We start from the raw sequence: 8,933 nt of genomic DNA, 5'->3' as shown, positions 1-8,933 counted from the left end.
GTTCCAGTGTCGGATTGTTTGTTGAGGTCCTGTGTTGCTGTTCCGTGTTCCTGTGAAGTCGCCGTCCTGTGAAGTTGCCGTGTCTGTGTTTCGCCTGCCTTGTCTTCTTGCCGTCCTGTTCCTTGTCTTTGGATACACCGCACTTCACCGGGATCGGGATTCTGCACATCACAGCACCAGAGCACCACAGACCATCTTAAGTCCCTGCACGAGCCTGAGTCGCCGCCCTTCTTTGTTCCTGAACTGTTTTCTGACCATTTGAGATATTAAACGTTTTTGAGCACCTGCAAACTGTTTCCTGTCTGTTCTATCATGACAGAACAATCCGACCAGTTGATGGAAGCAGCAGGTGGCGCCGCAGCTACAATGGATGACTTTGTTCGTGCAAGTATTCAAAGGATGGACGCCCAAGACCGTCAGCAAGGGGATGCGGCGCGCGCGATTCAGGCTCTCGTCACGCAGGTGTCCGAGCTGACCCAGCGTTTTCAACAGCTGCAACCTCCCGCTGCGCCAGCCGCACCGCCCGTCCCTCCCACACCACCGATGACCGCCTCCCAGTCGGAGCCACGCCTTCCTACGCCTGAGCCCTATTCTGGTGAGCCTAACTTTTGCCGGCCGTTTTTGACTCGATGCAGCATGCACTTTGCTCTCCAGCCACGGACATTTGAGAGGGAAGAGACGAAGGTGGCCTTCGTTCTCACATTATTGACTGGGAGAGCGGCACTATGGGGGACGGCGGTGTGGGAAAATCAAGAACCATGCTGTTCCTCGTTCCAGGAGCTCTCCTCGGAGATGAGGAGAGTTTTTGACCGCGCGGTCGCGGGAAGAGAGGCTGCCAGGGTCTTATCAGAGCTACGCCAGCAAGAGCGTTCGGTATCTGATTATGCCATCGAGTTTAAGACCCTGGCGGCCGAGTGTCGCTGGAACGAGGAAGCGCAGTGGGATAGGTTCCTGCATGGGCTGGCTGACCGCGTCCAGAGGGAGATCTACGCCCTGGATCTACCCCCCTCACTGAATGGACTTATCGATCTGGCTCTGAGGGTGGACGCTCGACTAGCCCGGGTCGGACCACGCGCTCCACCCAGCCTGCCTCGTGGGGGGGGGGAACATCAGCGATCCAGCGGCATGGACGCGGTCGGTCCCTCCGATCCCGAGCCCATGCAGGTGGGTCGAGCTCGGCTTTCCCGGGAGGAGAGGGAGAGGCGGAGATCCCTTGGCCTTTGCCTGTACTGCGGGGGAGCAGGACACTTTGCCAACAACTGCCCGGTAAAAGGTCAAGCCCGATAGTAAGTATGAGGCTACTATCGGGTGGGATCTCCGCCGAAAAGTCCTCATCTACATCCACCATCCTCCCGGGGAGACTTAGATGGTCTGTCCACGATCATCACTGCACCGCACTGGTGGACTCCGGGGCAGAAGGTAATTTTATGGATCGCACCTTTGCACTTCAGCTTCAAATCCCACTCAGAACACTCCCCCAGAGCATCACCGTACATGCACTCAATGGACAGTCACTACCCACCATCTCCCAGGCCACCGAGAACATTACACTCATCATCTCAGGAAATCACGCAGAGACAATATCATTCTACATCACGGACTCCCATCACACCCCCATTGTATTGGGTCACCCCTGGCTCAAGAAACACAACCCCCGCATTGACTGGAAACAAAGAACCATATCAGCCTGGAGCACTGAATGTCATAGTTCTTGTCTTGTGTCTGCCTGTTCTGTTGTCTCTGTTCCTGTATTGCAGGAGGAAGCAGTGGATTTATCAAACGTGCCCGCGGAGTACCGTGACCTGAGGGAAGTGTTCAGTAAGTCAAGGGCTGCTTCTCTTCCTCCGCACCGTCCCTACGACTGTGCTATAGATTTACTGTCAGGTAAGTCTCCGCCTAAAGGCAAGATTTATTCACTCTCGGTTCCGGAGAGGGAGGCTATGGAGAAATATATTTCTGATTCTCTAGCATCCGGGTTCATCCAACCTTCCTCATCTCCAGCGGGGGCGGGGTTCTTTTTTGTGGGGAAGAAGGATGGATCGCTGCGACCTTGTATTGATTACCGGGGGTTGAACAACATCACGGTAAAGAATACTTATCCTTTGCCGTTGATGTCTTCAGCCTTCGAGAGGTTGCAGGGAGCATCCATCTTCACAAAACTGGACTTACGTAATGCTTATCATTTGGTTCGTATCAGGAAGGGGGATGAGTGGAAGACTGCCTTCAACACCCCTAGGGGGCACTTTGAATACTTGGTCATGCCTTTCGGTTTGTCCAACAGTCCCGCAGTCTTCCAAGCACTCGTCAATGACGTGCTGCGAGACATGATCGATCAGTTTATTTATGTTTACCTGGATGACATTCTGATTTTTTCCTCGTCTCTCCAGGAACACGTGCAGCACGTCCGACGAGTTCTCCAAAGGTTGCTAGAGAATGGGCTTTTTGTCAAGGCGGAGAAATGCGCTTTTCATGCACAGTCGGTCCCTTTCTTAGGACACATCGTGTCGGCTGAGGGTATGCGTATGGATCCTGACAAAGTTAAGGCTGTGGTAGAGTGGCCAAACCCAGATTCCCGTAAGGCCCTACAGAGGTTTCTGGGGTTCGCCAATTTCTACCGGCGTTTTATTCGCAACTTTAGCCAACTAGCCGCACCTCTGACTGCCTTGACCTCCCCCCGAACTGCGTTCAGGTGGTCGGAAGCAGCCGAGACTGCTTTTACCAACCTCAAGAGCCGCTTCGTTTCGGCTCCCATCTTAATCGCCCCTGATTCCTCACGTCAGTTTGTGGTGGAGGTCGACGCGTCAGAGGTGGGGGTAGGCGCAGTTCTTTCCCAACGCTCACCTTCAGACAACAAGATGCATCCATGCGCGTTTTTATCCCATCGCTTATCACCAGCTGAACAAAATTACGACATTGGCAACAGGGAGTTGTTGGCGGTCAAGTTAGCCTTGGAAGAATGGCGTCATTGGTTAGAAGGGTCCGGGGTACCCTTTATCGTCTGGACGGATCATAAGAATCTGGAGTACATTAGATCCGCTAAAAGGTTGAACTCCAGGCAGGCGCGGTGGGCACTTTTTTTCGGCCGATTTGATTTTACCCTCTCGTATCGTCCGGGTTCCAAAAACATCAAACCCGATTCTTTGTCCCGTATTTTTGATCGATCCGAACACGCACCTACTCCCGAGCGTATTTTTCCTGAGACCCTAATTATCTCTACGCTCACTTGGGAGGTCGAATCGAGAGTCAAGAAGGCTCTAGAAGGGGTAACGCCTCCGATCCGGTGCCCACCGAACCGCTTATTTGTGCCGGAGAAACTACGTCCAGACGTTATTCGATGGGGCCATTGTTCTAGTCTAGCCTGTCATCCAGGAGTTACTCGCACCCTCTATTTGGTCAGACAACGATTCTGGTGGCCGCTTATGGCTCGCGACGTTCACGATTTTGTTTTGGCTTGCTCAGTTTGTGCTATTGGTAAGTCTTCCAATCGATCCCCAGATGGGTTACTCCAACCGCTGTCGGTGCCTTCGAGACCCTGGTCCCATATCGCTCTAGATTTTGTTACCGCCCTCCCACCCTCCCAGGGTAACACGGTAGTTTTAACCGTGGTGGACCGATTCTCGAAGGCAGCCCACTTTGTTCCCTTGCCCAAATTACCCTCAGCCAAGGAGACAGCGGTTGCAGTCGTTAATCACGTCTTTCGGTTACATGGCCTCCCGACAGACGTGGTTTCTGACAGGGGTCCCCAATTTGTGTCCAAATTTTGGCGAGAGTTTTGTAAGTTACTGGGGGCGACGGTCAGTCTGTCTTCCGGGTTTCACCCTCAGAGCAATGGTCAAACTGAGAGAGCCAACCAAGACCTGGAGAGAACCTTGCGATGTACGGCTGCCAGGAATCCTTCCTCCTGGAGTCAGCAACTGCCTATGGTGGAGTACGCCCACAATTCGTTGCCAGTGTCAGCTACGGGCCTATCTCCTTTTGAGTGTAGTATAGGATACCAGCCACCGGTCTTTTCTAGTCTGGAATCCGAAGTCGCGGTCCCCTCCGCTCACGCCTTCGTCCAGAGGTGTCACCGCACATGGACAAGAGCCCGTGAGACTCTCCTCCGTGTGCGGGCGCGCACCAAGGCCAAAGCCGATCGCCACCGGTCTAGGCCTCCTGTATATGTCGTCGGTTCCAAAGTGTGGCTTTCTACTAAGAACATTCCGCTCCGCTCCGTATCCAATAAACTGGCTCCTAAATTCATTGGCCCGTTTTCTGTCACCAAAATTGTTAGTCCGGTGGCAGTCCGCCTCAACCTCCCTCCAGTGTACAGGAGAATTCATCCGGTATTCCACGTGTCCAAAATTAAACCCGTTTTTTTTTCCCGCATTAATCCGCCTGTCCCGGTTCCCCCACCGCCGCGACTCGTAGATGGGGAACCATCCTATTCGGTCCGTCGCATTATGGACTCTAGGCGGAGGGGACGTGGATTCCAGTACCTGGTGGACTGGGAAGGTTACGGTCCGGAGGAGAGAAGTTGGGTTCCGGCTCGTGACATCCTGGATCACTCTCTTATCGATGATTACAATCGACAGGTAAGGGAGTCTGGGAACGCCGTGAGGCGTTCCTAGAGGAGGGGGTACTGTCACGGTTGTTGAATGCATTGTTTCCTTCTTGTCTCGTGTCATTGTTGTTATGTGTGTGAGTGGGCGTTGTCCCGCTCACGTGTCTGTCAGCGCTCCAGCTGATCATCATCATCTCAATCACTGTTCACAGCTGCTGTTCATTCCCATTGCCTACATATACTCACACCATTATCTGTTCCAGTGTCGGATTGTTTGTTGAGGTCCTGTGTTGCTGTTCCGTGTTCCTGTGAAGTCGCCGTCCTGTGAAGTTGCCGTGTCTGTGTTTCGCCTGCCTTGTCTTCTTGCCGTCCTGTTCCTTGTCTTTGGATACACCGCACTTCACCGGGATCGGGATTCTGCACATCACAGCACCAGAGCACCACAGACCATCTTAAGTCCCTGCACGAGCCTGAGTCGCCGCCCTTCTTTGTTCCTGAACTGTTTTCTGACCATTTGAGATATTAAACGTTTTTGAGCACCTGCAAACTGTTTCCTGTCTGTTCTATCATGACAGGCACTTTTTTATATGTTATTAGGAGTCCACAACAGTGTTAAACATGTCACTTCCTGTTGCCAGCAGGTGGCGCTATGACTATAAATGAATATGAGCATGGTCATGTGTTCAGGACAGAATGCTTATCAAACGTGTGAAGTTTGGGGCAGATTGGACATTCCATGCCTGAGTTACAGCAACTTCCTGTTTCATGGCGAAACATCGAAATTTGTCAGGCCGCCGAGGACCCGCCCTTTGACGAAAACTCAAGATCTTCGCAATTTAACGTCGCAAAGGCCTTAAGATTATACTCACCAAATTTGAAGATGATCAGATTAAAACTGTAGGAGGAGTTCGTTAAAGTACGAGGCCTGAAAATGGCAAAAACTGCACAAAAATCTGAGAGGAAGTTCAAAATGGCTGACTTCCTGTTGTGTTTAGGGCTATGCTCCAAGATACTTTTTTGTAGGTATTAGGTCATTACATGTATGTACCGAATTTCGTGCACGTACGTGGAACGTTGCGGGAGGCGCACTCCGTTGAACTTTTATAGGTGGCGCTATCGAGCCATTTTGCCCCGTCCAATTCTGAAACCTGTATCAGATGTAAATTTTCGCCAGTTCTGACGCGTGTGCAAAGTTTTGTGAGTTTTCGAGCATGTTTAGGCCCTCAAAAATGCAATTAAATGCGGAGAAGAATAATAATAATAATTAAAGCTGCAAGCAGCGATGAAAGGGCCCTCGCACCCGTGCCATCAACACTCGGTGGCTTTAGGAAGACAGAGCATGGTTGGGAAATGTACATTTAAGGAGGTATATATAGTAAGAGTATGTCAAAGTCAGTTACAAAATGTTTTGTATAATGGTGATAATAGCATGCTTCATGACTCAGCTAAGTGTTGCTAGCATGTTTAGTCTGTTTCTAGCATGCTTAGTACACAATAATTATGTGGTTAGTACTGCATTACTGTGTTAACCATGTCAGTTTCTGTTGCCAGTAGGTGGCGTTATGACTATAACTGAATATGAGCATGGATGTGTGTTCAGGACAGAACTCTTATCAAACGTGTGAAGTTTGGTGCAAATTGGACATTGCCTTCTTGAGTAACAACAAAGTCATGTTTCATTGAATTAGCATTCTTTAGCACTTAGCTAAGCATTGTTAGCATGTTTTAACATGTTTCTAGCATGTTTAGAACTCAATGGCATTTTTAACATGTTGCTAGAACGGCATCAACGTGTTAAACATGTCACTTCCTGTTGCCAGTAGGTGGCGCTATTACTATAACTGAACATTCTCATGTAGATGTGTTCAGGCCATGATTCTTATCAAAAGTGTGAAGTTTGGGGCAGATTGGACATTCCATGCCTGAGTTACAGCAAATTCATATTTAATTGCAGTAATATCATTCTTTAGCACTTAGCTAAGTGTTTGCTAGTATGTTTTAGCATGTCTCTAGTATGTTGGTAGGATGTTTAGCACCTACTGGCATTTTTTTATATGTTATTAGGAGTCAAGAACAGTGTTAAACGTCACTTCCTGTTGCCAGCAGGTGGCGCTATGACTATAACTAAATATGAGCATGGACATGTGTTCAAGAGATAACTCTTATCAAACGTGTGAAGTTTGGGGTAGATTGTACATTGCCTTCTTGAGTAACAACAAAGTCCTGTTTCATTGAATTAGCATGCTTTAGCACTTAGCTAAGTATTGCTAGCATGTTTTAACATGTTTCTAGCATGTTTAGAACTCAATGGCATTTTTAACATGTTGCTAGAACGGCATCAACGTGTTAAACATGTCACTTCCTGTTGCCAGTAGGTGGCGCTATTACTGTAACTGAATTTGAGCATAGACATGTGTTCAGGCCATGATTCTTATCAAACGTGTGAAGTTTGGGGCAGATTGGACATTCCGTGCCTGAGTTACAGCAAATTCCTATTTAATTGCAGTAATAGCATGCTTTAGCACTTAGCTAAGTGTTTGCTAGCATGTTTCTAGTATGTTGATAACCTGTTTAGCACTTGCTGGCTCTTTTTTATATGTTATTAGGAGACCACAACACTGTTAAACATGTCACTTCCTGTTGACAGCAGGTGGCGCTATTACTATAACTGAATATTCTCATGTAGATGTGTTCAGGCCATGACTCTTATCAAACGTGTGAAGTTTGGGGCAGATTGGACATTCCATGCCTGTGTTACAGCAAATTCCTATTAAATTGCAGCAATAGCATGCTTTAGCACTTAGCTAAGTGTTTGCTAGCATGTTTTAGCATGTTTCTAGTATGTTGTTAGCATGTTTAGCACTTGCTGGCACTTTTTTATATGTTTTTATATGTCCACAACAGTGTTTAACATGTCACTTCCTGTTGCCAGCAGGTGGCACTATGACTGTAACTGAATATGAGCATGGTCATGTGTTCAGGACAGAATGTTTATTAAAAGTGTGAAGTTTGGCGCAGATTGGACATTGCCTTCTTGAGTAACAACAACATCCTGTTTCATTGAATTAGCATGCTTTAGCACTTAGCTAAGTATTGCTAGCATGTTTTAACATGTTTCTAGCATGTTTAGAAGTCAATGGCATTTTTAACATGTTGCTAGAATGGCATCAACGTGTTAAACATGACACTTCCTGTTACCAGTAGGTGGCGCTATTACTATAACTGAATATTCTCATGTAGATGTGTTCCGGACAGAACGCTTTTCAAAAGTGTGAAGTTTGGGGCAGATTGGACATTCCATGCCTGAGTTACAGCAAATTCCTATTTAATTGCAATAATAGCATGCTTTAGCACTTAGCTAAGAGTTTGCTAGCATGTTTTAGCATGCTTCTAGTATGTTGTTAGCATGTTTAGCACTTGCTGGCACTTTTTTATATGTTATTAGGAGTCCATAACAGTGTTAAACATGTCACTTCCTGTTGCCAGCAGGTGGCGCTATGACTATAACTGAATATGAGCATGGTCATGTGTTCAGGACAGAACTCTTATCAAACGTGTGAAGTTTGGGGCAGATTGGACATTCCATGCCTGAGTTACAGCAACTTCCTGTTTCATGGCGAAACATCGAAATTTGTCAGGCCGCCGAGGACCCGCCCTTCGACGAAAACTCAAGATCTTCGCAATTTAACGTCGCAAAGGCCTTAAGATTACACTCACCAAATTTGAAGATGATCAGATTAAAACTGTAGGAGGAGTTCGTTAAAGTATGAGGCCTGAAAATGGCAAAAACTGCACAAAAATCTGAGAGGAAGTTCAAAATGGCTGACTTCCTGTTGTGTTTAGGGCTACGCTCCAAGAGACTTTTTGGTAGGTATTAGGTCATTACATGTATGTACCGAATTTCGTGCACATACGTGGAACGTTGCGGGAGGCGCACTCCGTTGAACTTTTATAGGTGGCGCTATCGAGCCATTTTGCCCTGTCCAATTCTGAAACCTATATCAGATGTAAATTTTCGCCAGTTCTGACGCGTGTGCAAAGTTTCGTGAGTTTTCGAGCATGTTTAGGCCCTCAAAAATGCAATTTAATGCGGAGAAGAATAATAATAAATATAGCTGCGAGCAGCGATTACGGGCCCAAGCCGGTGGCACCGCAGCCCCGGCGCCTTTAGTTACCTAAAGGCACAGGGTTGGCGGTGGCGCCGGCTTTGGCCCTTCATCGCTGCTCGCAGCTATATATATATATATATATATATATATATAAATATATATATATATATATATTTAAATAATATATCATATATATAATATATTATATATAAAATATTTATATAATATAAATTCAAAGCATTTAGAAAGTGACACACTTCACTATAACTTTTTCTCACAAT

This window comes from Abramis brama (genome assembly GCF_963993115.1).
Source record: "Abramis brama genome assembly, chromosome: 14".
NCBI classification, from domain to species: domain Eukaryota; kingdom Metazoa; phylum Chordata; class Actinopteri; order Cypriniformes; family Leuciscidae; genus Abramis; species Abramis brama.
The sequence above is the reverse complement of the archived record's forward strand: the minus strand, read 5'-3'. Positions refer to the sequence as shown.